Here is a 16080-nt window from a genome sequence, read left to right as displayed (position 1 = left end):
ATGGACAGTGCCCACTGAATGGGTAGCTATTCAATACAGTAACTCCTCACTTAACGTTGTAGTTATGTTCCTGAAAAATGCGACTTTAAGTGAAACAATGTTAAGCGAATCCAATTTCCCCATAAGAATGAATGTAAATGGGGGGGTTAGGTTCCAGGGAAAAATTTTTTGCCATACAGTACAGTACTATAGTTGGGAGGTGCCCCTACCTTACCCCACACAGGCACAGCCCACTGGCACTGGAGACAATGAGGCAGGCAAGGAGGCTGAAGGTGCTATAGGCTAGGAGAAGCATGTTGCTCAGCAGCAGCAGCAGCTTCCCCTACTCTGCAAACACCAGGGGTAGGGGGCTCAAGCCTCAGCCCACCCACTCCACCCCTTCCCCCGAGCCCCCACCCTTAACCTGCCTCTTCTTCCCCCCTCCCCCTTTACTCCACACGCCGCGTCCTCGCTCCTCCCCCTCCCTCCCCTGCTTCTTGTGCGGGGAAATCAGCTGGCTTGCGGCATTCGGGAGGCAGGAAGGAGGGGGCAGGAGCGAAGACATGGCACGCAGGATCTCCCTCCCTCTCCTGCCTCCTGAACACCGCAAGCCAGCTGATTGCCACAGGCAGGAGGCAGGGGAGCGAGGGGGGAGGCGCGCCGCATCCTCCCTCTTCCCCCCTCCCTCCTGCCCATGGCAATCAGCTGGCTTGTGGCATTCAGGGGGCAGGAGGGAGGGGGGAGAAGTAAGGACTTGGCGTGCAGCCTCTCCCCTCCCTCCCCTTGCCTCCTGTCCACAGCAATCAGCTGGTTTGTGGTGTTTGAGAGACAGGGGAGGGGGAGTCTGCACGCCAAATCCTCGCTCCTCCCCACTCCCTCCTGAATGCCGCAAGCCAGCTGATTGCCACAGGCAGGAGGCAGGGGGAGGAGGGGAAGGCGCTGATCCGCGGGGTCTGCCGGCGGGCGGGAGTAACTGTGGGGAGGGCGTAGGGGAGCTGATAGGGGGGCTGCCAGCTGTGGATAAAGCAGGCAGCCAAACAACGTTATAGTGAAGCATTGCACACCTTTAAATGGAGCATGTTCTGTAATTGAGCAGGGATGTAAAATCAAAACAACGTTAAGCGAGAGGACGTTAAGTGGGGAGTTACTGTAGTTATTTGTATCCTTCTCATTCAATGTAAGGTCCAAGCCTTATTTACCACATGCCATCTCTGCACTGAATAAGAACGGCTATATTGGGTCAGACCAAAGGTCCATCCAGCCCAGTATCTTGTCTACCGACAGTGACCAACACCAGGTGTCCCGGGAGGGTGAACCTAACAGGTAATGAGCAAGTGATCTCTCTCCTGCCATCCATCGCCACCCTCTGACAAACAGAGGCTAGGGACACCATTCCTTACCCATACTGGCTAATAGCCATTAATGGACTTAACCGCCATGAATTTATTTAGTTCTCTTTTAAACCCTGTTATAGTCCTAGCCTTCACAACCTCCTCAGGCAAGGAGTTCCACAGGTTAGAATCATAGAATATTAGGGTTGGAAGGGACCTCAGGAGGTCATCTAGTCCAACCCCCTGCTCAAAGCAGGACCAATCCCTAGACAGATTTTTGCCCCAAATGGCTCCCTCAAGGATTGAACTCACTACCCTGGGTTTAGCAGGCCAATGCTCAAACCACTGAGCTATCCCTCCCCCAAAATTTTAATATATATGACAGTGCGCTGTGTGAAGAAGAACTTCCTTTTATTGGTTTTAAACCTGCTGCCCATTAATTTCATTTGGTGGCCCCTAGTTCTTATATTATGGGAACAAGTAAATAACTTTTCCTTATTCACTTTCTCCACACCACTCATGATTTTATATACCTCTATCATATCCCCCCTTAGTCTCCTCTTTTCCAAGCTGAAAAATCCTAGCCTCTTTAATCTCTCCTCATATGGGACCCGTTCCAAACCCCTAATCATTTTAGTTTTCCTTCTCTGAACCTTTTCTAATGCCAGTATATCTTTTTTGAGATGAGGAGACCACATCTGTACGCAGTATTCAAGATGTGGGCATATCATGGATTTATATAAGGACAATAAGATATTCTCCGTCTTATTCTCTATCCCTGTTTTAATGATTCCTAATATCCTGTTTGCTTTTTTGACTGCCACTGCACACTGTGTGGACATCTTCAGAGAACTATCCACGGTGACACCAAGATCTCTTTCCTGATTTGTTGTATCTAAATTAGCCCCCATCATATTGTATGTATAGTTGGGGTTATTTTTTCCAATGTGCTTTACTTTACATTTATCCACATTAAATTTCATTTGCCATTTTGTTGCCCAATCACTTAGTTTTGTGATTTCTTTTTGAAGTTCTTCACAGTCTGCTTTGGTCTTAACTATCTTGAGCAGTTTAGTACCATCTGCAAACTTTGCCACCTCACTGTTTACCCCTTTCTCCAGATCATTTATGAATATGATTAATAGGACTGGTCCCAGAAGAGACCCTTGGGGGACACCACTATTTACCTCTCTCCATTCTGAGAATTGACCATTTATTCCTACCCTTTGTTCTCTGTCTTTTAACCAGTTCTCAATCCATGAAAGGATCTTCCCTCTTATCCCATGACAACTTAATTTACGTAAGAGCCTTCGCTGAGGGACCTTGTCAAAGGCTTTCTGGAAATCTAAGTACTTTATGTCCCCTGGATCCCCCTTGTTCACATGTTTGTTGACCCCTTCAAAGAAGTCTACTAGATTAGTAAGACATGAATTCCCTTTATAGAAACCATGTTGACTTTTGCCCAACAATTTATGTTCTTCTATGTGTCTGACAATTTTATTCTTTACTATTGTTTCAACTAATTTGCCCGGTACTGACGTTAGACTTACCAGTCTGTAATTGCAGGGCTCACCTCTACAGCCCTTTTTAAATATTGGCGTTACATTAGCTATCTTCCAGTCATTGGGTACAGAAGCTGATTTAAAGGACAGGTTACAAACCATAGTTAATAGTTTCGCAATTTCACATTTGAGTTCTTTCAGAACTCTTGGGTAAATGCCATCTGGTCCCAGTGACTTGTTACTGTTAAGTTTATCAATTAATTCCAAAACCTCCTCTAGTGACACTTCAATCTGTGACAATTCCTCAGATTTGTCACCTACAAAGGACAGCTCAGGTTTGGGAATCTCCCTAAGATCCTCATCTGTGAAGACTGAAGCAAAGAATTCATTTAGTTTCTCCGCCATGACTTTATCATCTTTAAGTGTTCCTTTGGTATCTCAATCGTCCAGAGGCCCCACTGGTTGTTTAGCCAAAGATATGTCCTGACCAGACTGGGCCAGAGAGAGAGGGACCTATATGATATCGCCCTCTTCACTTGCTCCAGCAAAATCCCAAAGACCACCTAGAATGTGAGATTTTGTTACACTCCTCTCCCACCTGTGTTTTCCTGTTCCACCATACTTCTTCTCTTTACTATCCCTCTCTTTTGACTTCTGTTCAATAAAAGTCTGACTTAGCCAGGCAACACTGCATATTTTGCAACACTGCTGTAAGAGAGACAACTAAAAGTAATGCCCTAGAACAGCCCAATGTTGGTACAAATTTGCCAGGTCTCTGAGTGGCTGATAAGACCATTTGCTGTGCCTATGTTTTTCCAGCAGTAAAAATGTAGTAAGAGTCGACATCAGAGATAGAAGCAACATTTTCCATCTTTACTATCTTTTCTTTACCTTTCTATGTATTTTTGTTTTGTTTTGTCTTCTAGGAAATAGGACAGGACTTTAACAATAACAGCAACAATGATAGCTCCAGCCCATCTCCACTAACTTATCTTTTCCCCCAAAAAGACACTTATTACCATCTAAGAGACTGTCAAACAGGGGTGCGGGTGGATTCCTTCTGAAGACTCTTGACGGGGAAAAGGACAGGGAACAACGAATGTCGTTAAAATGAAAGCCTTTCTTAAAATTTTACATTTGAAATGCCTTAACTGTTTTTCCTGCTTTTCTGTATCTTAAATAGAAGAAACATGTTAATGGTGTGTTTTCCATGGTACTAAGCAGGCTGTGGTCTCTATATCAAACTCTCTAAAGCTTGTTTAACACTGTTCAATGTTGAACAGTGACAGGTCATGTTAATACTTAACTCTTTGGACCCATGTATTCCATCTAAATTAAGACAAGAGATTCAAGGTTCCTGGGTTCAACTCATATTCTTGAAGAGAACGTGCTTTTGTGATTACAAACCAATATTCACACATTGCCTCTGTTCCCCCTTCTCTTTCCTCACCTTGCAGCCTGTTTCTGCCCCCCAACCAAGAGACATTCTCAGTGCAGCTGTAATCTGAGAATTTAGCTGCCAAATTCCATCAAGGCTCAGTTGAGTATGTGTGAATTGTGATTTTTCAGATGCCAAGTACTTGTTGAAATTTGGGCAGATTTTCATGGTCCACCTGCCAAATTTGAAGCCCATATTCCATATTTTATTTAATTATTGTAAAAATTTAACATAGGCAAAACAAAGTATTTTTCCCTAACCCCATTCTGAGAAATGGCAAAATTATAATCAGTTGAAAACAGGTTTTTATAATGGAAAGTATTAGGCAGCCTTAAGAATAGTGATCCTGCCTACAACCTACAGTAACAATGATTACCCACTACTGAGAGATTATTTACAAATGGAGGGGGCTCAAACAGCAGAGATAAAAAATGGCTAGTGCTACTCCACTTGCAGGAACATGTAAAGGAATACAATACTCTATTATCCTCAACACAGGGTCTGTTGTTTTTAGCTTTCTAAAATAGATTTTCTAGGCCATCAATTTTGTCCATTGTCTTTCGGGGTACCTTCTCCTTTAATCTTCAGCATGTGCTGACTAACCAGATCCATTAGCAATTTCTTCAAGGGGAGTAGATCTTGGACAATCCAGGAGAAGGAGGCTCTGGACTGGCAAACAGTTGCAGGACACCAATTCCTCCCCCTACTCCATGAAAACACCTGAGGTAAAGTGGGGAGGGATTTGTCTTTGAGAAAAGTATGTGTGAAGGAAAGAGGAGAGAAAACAATGTAACAGTCAGATTAGGAAATCTGAATATCTCTGTATTTAGAAATCATAGTATCCTTATGAAATCTAAATGTTACACTATTCTTCTATTCATATAAAACTGTACATTAAGATTATTGATTACATCGATGATTCTCCCAAGGCTGGAACTTGCACCACAGTTTTGTTTCTGGCATGGGCATTAATAACACAGAAAATACTACTACTTAGCACTTCTAAAGACTTAACTTTTCCAAGCATTGGACAAACATAGACTATTAATCTTCATTGCACCCTTTGAGATACTGTAGTGAAGTAAGATACACTTGATATCTGATACACAAAGATTAGGTGACCTGACAAAGGCCAGAATCAAGTCAGTGGAATAATCAACACAGTAACTGATAGATTCCAAAGTGTCACAAGGTGCCTCCGTCACTACCCAGTGAACCTCACTGCCTGATTAGTTCAGGTGATTCCACAGTCATAAACACATGCCAGGCTGTTTATCCTTCACAAAGTTGTGCATTTATTTCCCTCTTATCTCCCCATAACACAAAACACAGGCTTATAGCAAGGACAAACTTCCCTGCAGCCCTCACTCCCCAGCCCAAGCTCACTCTCAGAGTTACCTCCCAAGAGCTCCTCCTAAGCTCCTATTTGACTGCCTCTGTTTCCTGTTCTTATATTCTCCCCAATTATCTTGTTAACCCAGTCATTATCACCCAGGTGCTCACAATCCCCCACCAGAAGGTGTGTCATTGCCTTCAGTTGGGCCTGCAGCCTCCTCCAGGCTGCAGCAATGTCAGTGACCAAGGTGCTGCTGATAGCATCCTGTCACACAAGGCCAGAAGGGACCATTGTGATCATCTAATCTGACCTCCTGTATAACACAGGACATAGAACTTCCCAAAATAATCCCTCTTTGAACTAGAGCATAGAGTTAAAAATTGCCAATGATGAAGAATCCACCACAACCCTGGGTAAATTGTTCCAATGGTTAATTGCTCTCACTGTTCAAAATTTACAGTTTATTTTCCATCTCAATTTGTCTAGCTTCAACTTCCAGACATTGGATCATGTTATACCTTTCTCTGCGAGGCTGAAGAGCCCATTATTAAATATTTGTTTCCCATGTAGGTATTTACAGACTGTCATCAAGTCGCCCCTTAATTTTTCTCTTTGTTAACCGACTAGATTGAACTCCTTATATCTATCATTATAAAGCATGTTATCTAATCTTTTAATCATTCTCATGCTTCTTCTCTGAACCCTCTCTAATTTATCAACATCCTTCTTGAATTGTGGACACCAGAACTGGATACAATATTCCAGCAGTGGTAACACCAGTGCCAAATACAGAGGTAAAATAACCTCATTACTCCTAGTTGAGATTCCTCAGTTTATGCATCCAAGGATTCCATTGTCCCTTTTGGCCACAGCATCACACTGAGAACTCATCTTCAGTTGATTTATCCACCACAATCCCCCAGTGTCACTGCTTCCCAGGATAGAGTCCCCTCCCCCATCCTGTAAGTCTGACCTGCATTCTTTGTTCCTAGATTAATACATTTACATTTAGCCGTATTAAAACGCATATTGTTTGCTTGCACTCACCTATGAATCAATCCAAATGCTTTGTATAAGTGACCTATTCTCTTCATTATTTGCTACTCCCCCAATTTTTGTGTCAACCGTAAATTTTATCAGTATTGATTTTATGTTTTCTTCCAGGTAATTGATAAAAAGGTTAAATAGTGTAGGGGCAAGAACCAATCCCTGTGGGACCCCAGTAGAAACACACCCACTTGATAATGATTTCTCAATTACAATTACATTTTGTGAGACATATCAGTTGGCCAGTTTTTAATGTGTGCCATGTTAATTTTGTATCAGTCTAGTTTTTTAGTCCAATTGTTGGGCAGTACCAAGTCAAATGCTTTACAGAAGCCCTAGTATATTATATCAATGCTACTACTTTATCAACCAAACTTGTAATCTCATAAAAAATCAAGTTACTTTGACGGGATCTATTTTTTATAAACCCAAGTTGATTGGCATAAATTATACTAACCTCCTTTAATTCTTAATAAAGTCCCATTTCTACCCATTTCTCCTTTATCTTGCCTGGTACTGATGTCAGGCTGACAGGCCTATCATTAGCCGGGTCATCCCATTTATCCATTTATATATTGGCACAACATTTGCTTTATTGCAGTCTTCTAGAACTTCCCCAGTGTTCCAAGAGTTATTCAAAATCAACAGTACCAAAATAGTGAGCTCCTCAGTCAGCTCTTTTAAACTTTTTGCATGCAAGTTATCTGGACCTGCTCTTTTAAAAATTATTTTAAAAGTTTTTTAAATGTTTTAGAAAGTCAGTGGTTCCTGACTTACCATCCCATTATTAGTTCATTAGAACTTCTCCTAAACAAGTAAACCATTGTGTTATTGGCATCTACTGCATTTTGCAACTTGCACAGCCTGAAAAAAATCAGCTATATCAAGCACTTACATACAAAATTATATTACAAAAGTTAATAATCTGGGACGATAAATAGATAGGTAAGTAGATGAGCTGCACAGCTTCCTTCAGTCTTAAAATGTTCATAACAATATTTAGCTTTACATAGTTGTAATCTTCAAAGTGATGCACAAATATCAACCAGTTTTCAAAATACCACTAGGACTTATCATTATCCTTATTTTACAGAAGAGAAAAATTGAGACACACAGGAGTCAAGTGATTTGACCAGGGTCACAAAGCAAATCAATAGTATAGCTGGAACTAGCAATCAAGACTGCTACTCCAGTGCTAATTCCTATAGACTGCCCTGATTCTCATGCATTACTTTTATTCAATAGTATTATTATTGTATGTGGGGGTATAGGTATTTTTCCTGTTTAAAAATTAGTTAATAAACTGTTCATGAAAGGGGTTGGATTGACCACTTTGGAAAGAGATATATTCTGTTTACCCAAAGAACAAGTACAGCCTGGGCAGTATGGTAGTGCAATCTCTGCCAACATGACTTTGCTCTGACAGAATAGTTAGTTTCCATGTCTATTCAATCTTATCCTCTCTAGGGACATTGCTAGTTGTAATAAGGAAACTGGTGCACTGAAATTGGACTGAGATCACCAACTCATTTAACTTAGGCCAGTGAACAGATGGCACATGATAGTAAAAATTTTGATTATCGAAGACTAGGACTCAGTTCATCCCAGCAATCTAAAAGGTGAAAGATTTTGCATCCCATTTCCAGTTTCATGAGACATCCAGTTCCACTTATGGCAAGTTTTAGATCTCATCCAAAATAACAGCTGGAATATCAGCCTCACATTTCCATTTTCTCAATTAGACCCTGATCCTGCAAATGTTTACCCATGTGTTTAAATTTGAATATGTGAGTGATTCCACTGAAAAGGCTCTGGCTACTCATATCAGTGTTTGTAGGATCGGGACCATTTGTCAGAGGATTTCAGTCTCCACAATGTCTACCTAGCTCCTTTCACAAGCCCAAGATTCACTGTAAAATATTAAAAGAAGAAACTGAGGCCTTTAGTACTCCCATGGAATTTTTGCAGGTGTGGTAATACTATTTTGCATGTATTCTGCATCTTTTATTCACGTGTCTCAAATCACTTTACAAACATTAATTAAGCCTCCAAACTCTTTTCTGAGGTACTTTTAGTTATGTATTTTTTACAACCATTACAGAGAAGTAAGCTGAGGAAAGAAGGCCAGATAGGCCTTATGTAATGTAGAATCGTACTTCATGAAAGGTCCCATTAACTTCAGTAAGACTACTCATGAGCAAGATTACATGACAAGTTACTGAAAGGAAAGAATAGAACCTATTAGTCTCAACTCCCAAGCGTCTGAGATTAATCCCTTGACAATACTGTTCCCTGGTGTACTGAATAAATCTAGCTTGGATTCATTCTGCCTACTTAAATTTTCTCTGTAGTTTTAAATAGATAAGTTGGGATGGCGAAACATTTTCCTCCAGTGATAAAAAGTCAGATTTGCATGCAGTGAGAGACCACATTCCCCATTCACCCTCCAGAGAATGAAAAGGCAGAGGCAGAAAGAAAAGAAAAAAAAAGAAGGAAATAAACAAAAACAGAAAGAAAAAAGAACCTAGAAACAAAAAAAGAACGTAGGGAAAACAACCTGTACTGCCCAGAACACCTACCCTGCTGCACAAATATCTGATATAAAAAAACTACAGAAGCTAACATAGAATTATAAGTATTATGAGTCAGTGTTTTTTCTAATAAATATGTTTTTCTTTTCAGTTCCTTACCTCTCTTCTTCAGTTCCTCATGCCTTACTCAAAGTGGTTTTACAGAACATATGTGAAAGGAACATGAACACTGGGAAAGCAGTTCAATTGTTTATTTAGACTTTTAGAAGTGTGCCTAGCCCATGCGCCAGATACACATACAAATATTTTTATACAAGAAGAGACCATTATAATCCTCTAGTCTGACTTCCTGCGTAACACATTTTCACCAAGTGATCCATGCATCAAGCCCATAACTTCTGGTTCAGATGTAGTAATATCTTCTAGAAAGACATCTAATCTTGATTTAAAAACTTCAAATGACAGAGAATCAACCACAACCCTAGGTAGGTTTTTCAGTTTCCAACTATTGGATCTTTTAAAGCTTTTGTCTGCTAGATTAAAGAGCACTTGACTACCATAAGAAATCTCCCCATGCATGTACTTATCTTGAAGAAACTACATAGGTTGAGCGTCTTTAAGTCACACTTGTAGCTCTTCTGACTCTTTCTGATTTATCAACAGCCGTGTGAAAGTGGGCACAGTACTAGACCCAATATTCCAGTAGTGGTCTCACTAATGCCATATACAGTAATAAAACCACCTCCCTGCTTCCACTGAATATTCTCCTGCTTACACATCCATGGATTACGTTTGCTCTCTTAGCTACTGCACTGCAAGATCATGTACAACCAGTTGTCCACCACAATCCTTAAGTTCTTTTTGGAGTCACTGCTTTCCATATACAGGTCCGTACATGTAAGTATGACCCATGTCCTTGGTTTCTAGATGTGTGATCTTGCATCCAGCTGTTTTACAGTTAGAGTTCACCAGAAAAAAAAGTCAATGAAACATATTTTGCCTTTTAGTGGAAACAGCACCATTTCCAAAAAGTTCAGACATACCCTGCCTGGTTTCCTGTCAGCTCACCCTCTTAGCTCTGCAGCAGCCTGCTGGGGAGCCCAAGCTTCCAGGCTTCTAGTTTCTCAGCAGCCACACTCCAAGGGTCCCCTGCACTGGGACAGCCCACCAGGCAGATCAACCTAGAGTGAGGAACCCCAGGGCTTCCAGGCTCTGTGATTCCAAGGCAGTCCACCAAATGGACTGTCTTGGAATCACGGACCCCAGGGCTTCCACGGGTCCATGACTTCAGGGCAGCCTACCAGATGGATTGCTGCTGAGCTGGGGACCCCAGAGATCCCAGGATCTGAGGCTCAGGGTACACTGGTACACTGCCCCCATTCCCTTTTGTGGAACATTTTGAAATATTTGGGTTTTGTTCCAAATCATAATGAAATCTAATTTCAAAATCCTGCATGAAACAGAATTACTTTTCTCTATCCAACTCTAATAAAGATGCATGTTATTCAAGTGAGCCCAGTTTACCATGCAATCTAGATCACTCTATGTAACTGACTTGTCCTTATTATTACTTACCATTCTACCACCAATTTTTGTGTCATCTGCAGACATTACCAGCATTGATTTTATATTTTCTTCCAGATCATTAACAAGGATATTGAATAGCACTGGGCCAAGAACATATCCCGATGGGGACCCTATTAGAAATGCCTCTGCTGGTTGATGAACACCCATTTACAGTTACTTATTGAAATCTATAATTTAGTCTGGTTTTAATTCATTTATATATGCTATTTTTAATCAAAATATCATGTGGTCCTAAGTTAAATGCCTTACAGAAGTCTCAGAGTATTTTATCAGCAGTTACCTTGATGAACCATACTTGTAATCTGTGACAGTCCAGAGAGGCCCCACACCATGAGAAGGGGTTCAGGCAAGCCTATGGGCCCAGCTAACTTTGCCCCACTATACCTGTAGCCAATACCAAACCTGCAGGGGAAATAAAACAAAAGAGTCTGGCTCCATCCAGGGCTGACTGGCCAGGAAGGAGAATGGAGCTCTGCCTGAAAGGAGCTTTGTCTGCAGAATTGCAGAGAGATGGGTCTCCTAACCAGTGGGCAGCAGCAGTTAGACTCCAAGCAGCAAGTTGTATGAGTAAGAAACTGTTTGGGAACCAGGCCCAAAGAAATAGGCAGAGACAACACCTGGGAATACTAGTGGGTGGCCCAGTATTGAATTGTGCTTGCTTTTTGTTTAGAACATTTCAGGGGTACGCCTCTCCAACACCCTATCCCCAAAGGGGAGAGGACACAAAGGGACAATTAGCTGGTAGGCCAGAGTCTGCCTTTGTGGACATCCGAGATAGAGACTTCTTCCCCCTGGGGAGATCTCTGGGCAACTTGGAGCACCTGGTAGGTCCACAAGTGGGGCGCTACTCCAGCCATGCCACTACCTAGTCTCATAAAAAATTACAGTGTTTGTTAGAAATTAAATGTTAAGTATTAGTGCAGAAAGGTTATAACGCTACACACTAAAGTTTGCATTTTAGTTATAAGCAGAGTCAGGATGAGCTCTACCCTGACATCTGGTGGTGAATTATGGCGAGTGTGGAAAAGAAATCCAGGGGCTAATCTTGTTTGCATAGGCACACCCACTCGCCTGGCATGAAACAACAGCAGCTGAAAGTGGTTACTTTGGCTGGTGTGGGATCCCCAGTTTCTCTGTTATTGGGGCAGGAAGAATAAAGTTTTGTTACCCTGATTCTGTGAATCAAGGCCAGTGGAACTGTTGTATGACAGAAGGACTGAGTGAGTCCTTCACCATTACCTAAATAGCACTTGCTTGACAAGGGGCATGGGTTACAAAACCCAGTGAATTGAGAGAGGATGGGGACAGGTATTTGCATTTGATGGTATGTGTCCTTCTGAGGGTTTGAAACACCAATTGCACTACCTTCTCTCTACTGTTGAATTTCAGAGCTAACTTTGATTCCATTAGGAGTCTAGTTACAGGCGGCTAAGCTGAATTCAGTTTGGGCTAATGGTGCACCAGCACTTGGGCTCCCCTACTATGAGTTGAAATTGCTAAGAGCTGAAATCACTAAAGAGCTAAAGTTATTAAGAGCTGAGATCACTGAGTGCTGTGTTAACTAGTTTACCTCATGTTATTAAACATTTTCTGCTACACTTAGACTCCGTGCTTGCGAGAGGGGAAGTATTGCCTCTTAGAGGCACCCAGGGGGTGGTATGTAATTGTCCCAGGTCACTGGGTGGGGGCTCGAGCCGGTTTTGCATTGCGTTATTGAAACAGAACCCCTAGATACAGAACCCGGCCCTTTTTGCTGCCAACTTAGATGGGCAGAAGGGTTACATAATAGTTACCTGATCACTGTATATAAAACCTGTAAACTTTCTGAACTCCTTCATGGTGAAAGATGCTGTTATTAATATGCTTTATTATTCATGTCATGGTTTGTTTTATTGTTCAATCAGGTGAACTAATAGCAAATGATTTATCAACTATAACTGACATTTTTTCCTTTTTTTGATTGGCTTCACATTCCCAACCTCAACCACACAACAAATCTCTGTGGGGAGAAGTGATTGTTTTTCCTCAATTTGGTGTCAGCATACAAAATTAGACCTTCCCCTTCTCCCTCCCCCCACCTCCCACCCCCACCCCTCAAAGTACAGATTCAATTGTATCCCTTTGAAGCACCTGTACTTTGTAGGGGATGAGGATAAAAAGTGAATTAGCCACGTTCACACCAGTCAGTTCAGAAATAGCCTTAGGCAGAGACTAATTGTCAGCTTCCTAGGGCATCCCCTCTAAGGGTCCCTGGAACTGGACTGGAATCACAATCTTAAAGGTCAGGCCTGAATTGTTCTTCTCTTTCTGGAAGGTTCCTGTGTGTCTTGGTCCGTGCCCTTCCCTACATGGAGTCTCTTTTTCTGTTCAACTTTTGTCAGAAAATATCTTTCATTTCCCAAATGCTCCTCAGAATCCTCTATACTGGCTACTACAGCACTTATTTCAAAGATCAATACATATGATTCAGAGACATTTTGAGGAACTTAAACATGTTCACTTCTCATGAAGGAGCAGAAACAGACACATTCTGTAAGAAGGGGTGGGGCACCAGTTAGTATTCCCTAGTCCTGTTAGGCAACTAAGTCATATTTTTGTTTGGGATACCAATACCTGGAGGATGAAGCTGTAATCACTAGCAGCCAACATGGATTTACTAAGAACAAATCATGCCAAACCAGTTTGATTTCTTTCTTTGATAGGGTAATTGGTTTGGTGGATATGGGGAATGTGATGGACATAATATACCTGGATTTTAGCAAGGCTTTTGACACAGTCCCACATGACATTCTGATAAGTAAGGTGGAGAAATTCAGGCTTGGTGAAACTACCATTAAGTGGATACATAATTGGTTAAATAACCACAAACAAAAAGTAGCTATTAATGGAATGATGTCAGATTGAAAGGCGGTCTCAAGTGGGGTTCCACAGGGATCCGTTCTGGATCTGGTGTTATTTAACACCTTTATTAATGACCTGGATGTTGGAATAGAGAGCATACTGATCAAATCTGCAGATGACACAATGTGTGGGGGATGAGAGTTGTGAACACTTCGGAGGATAGAGCTAAAATTCAAAGGGATCTTGATAAATTGGAGAACTGGGCGACAGACAACAAAATGAAATTCAACCAAGACAAATGTAAGGTGCTACACTTAGGAAAGAAAACCCAAATGCACAAATATAGAATGGGGGATAACTGGCTTGGCAACAGCACTGCTGAGAAGGATCTGGGAGTTGTCAGGGATCACAACCTCAACATTGTTGCAAAAAAGGTGAAGGTGTTGCAAAAAAAACAAATGCAATTTTAGGTTGCATTAACTGAGGCATAGCATGCAAGTCACAAGAGGTGACTTATAGTACTACTCTATTCAGCACTGGTTAGGCCTCCGCTGGAGTACTGTGTCCAATTTTGGTCACCAATGTATAGAAAGAATGTAGAGAAACTGGAAAGGATCCAGAGGCACATGACAAAGATGATCAAAGGGATGGAATGCAAGCCATATAAGCAAAGGCTGAAAGAACTGGGTATGTTTAGTTTGGAAAAGAGGAGATTAAGGGGGGACATGATAGCGGTCTTCAAATAGTTGAAAGGCTGCCATAAAAAAGATGGAGAAAATATGTTCTCTCTTGCCACAGAGAGCAGGACAAAAGGCAGTGGATTCAAACTACGGAATAGCAGATTTAGATTAAATCTCAGGAAAAACTTCCTAACTGTAAGAACTGTAAGACAATGGAGCAGACTGCCTAGGGAGGTTGTAGAAGCTCCTTCACTAGAGATGTTCAAAAGGAGGCTGGATAGCCATCTGTCCTGGATAGTTTAGACACAACAAATCCTACATCTTGACAGAGGGTTAGACTAGATGACCTCTGCAGTCCCTTGTAACCTTATGGTTCTATGATTTTATGATTCTAGAGTTGTCAATAAATGAAGACACACATTTAATCATTGGTTACAATCAGCCTGCAATGCTGCAAGTATTCCCGAAACAATAAAACTGCCCTTAAGAGCATAATGTAATATGGCCACTGAGGCAAATGAGTTGAAGTTCATAGTGCCAGAAGAACTAGTAATATACTGAAAATAAAAAATTGTACAATAAGTTTCAGCATGCCACAATGCAAATTTTAAATTATTTGATGAAAATGCAATGTTAGCTTCTTACATCACCACAGTAGCAACACTAGTTTAGGGAGTCATTAATACAACACTCAAAAAATTAACTTTGAGGCTGAAGTTTTTCATGCTTATGCTCTGCCCAAATATCAATGCATCTGAAAACTAAAATTATTTGACAGATTTTCTTGAAAAGTAATTTTATTTTGAAATTTGATAAAATGAAAATGAGTAGTTTACAAAGTAGAACTTTTTTCACCTTAAAAAAGTAATTCCCAAATACTTTGGAGGTCCTTCCCCCATGTGATAAAAAGTGCAGACTTGACAGCATGCTCCCTTCAAATCCTGCTGTGTTTCTAATTGAAAAACATCACAAACACAACTACAAACCTTTCACCCATTGTGTGGAGCAGAGGTTGAGTGCCGCTGCTATGGAACAGTGGTGTCAAGATATAAGAAAAGAACCTTGATCTATATTCAGTTGCTACTGCCCTCAAATATGTCTCAAGAACCTCTGAACACCCATCTTTCTAAGGGAAAAAACCCCTATGAATTAGAAAAAAGTGGAAAACTCTGCCTCTCCTGCCCTTGTGAAAAAATTTGGATGAAACTGCAAGTTTGGGGAGTTTGTTAGCTTCATGGCCCAAAAACTTTAATGTGGCATTTATATATAGTAGTCCTCAATGAGAAATGCATGTTTTGCTAAAGTTTAAATAATTTGGTTGAGAAATAAAGAGATTACATATTGCATACAGTACTGTTTATTGCCTCTACAGAAAGAAGCATAGAACAATGAGGGGAAATTCTTAGATCAATATAAGAAGAATCTTGATATTCTGCTTTCTCTACAGGCACAATACCGACTCTGACCACAAACAGTATTCACAAAAAAGGACTGGAGATTTTTTTTGATGAGAGCCAAATAATGCAGATCAGAAAGAAGGATTTTGTCCCAAATGTTGATTTCCATTTAAAAAACTTGTAAAAGTGTGTCTGCAGAAGTGCTTCCCTTGTAATAAACATAACTGCATGTATTCCAATTATTTGACATACATATGCATTACAAAGCTGATTAAACTCAGCACACTCCTCAGGATTTGTAATTTGCACTGCATCGCACTCCAGGTTCCCCAAACCCAGATGTAATGAAGAACCAGCAGGTAGCTGAAGAGGAGGGATGCCAGCATGAAAGCTCTGAGGGAAAATGTCTTT

The 16080-nt window shown here is 41.1% G+C and overlaps 1 protein-coding gene across 12 annotated transcripts in view; it reads right to left on the bottom strand.

Annotated features, from left to right (window-relative positions):
* RIMS2 (regulating synaptic membrane exocytosis 2) overlaps positions 1-16080 on the bottom strand; it is a 767247-nt gene that overhangs the window by 643507 nt on the left and 107660 nt on the right. The gene's annotated exons all lie outside the window — the stretch shown is intronic.

This window comes from Trachemys scripta, chromosome 2 (assembly GCF_013100865.1).
Source record: "Trachemys scripta elegans isolate TJP31775 chromosome 2, CAS_Tse_1.0, whole genome shotgun sequence".
Classification (NCBI taxonomy): domain Eukaryota; kingdom Metazoa; phylum Chordata; order Testudines; family Emydidae; genus Trachemys; species Trachemys scripta.
This window is presented reverse-complemented; position numbering and strand designations above follow the sequence as displayed.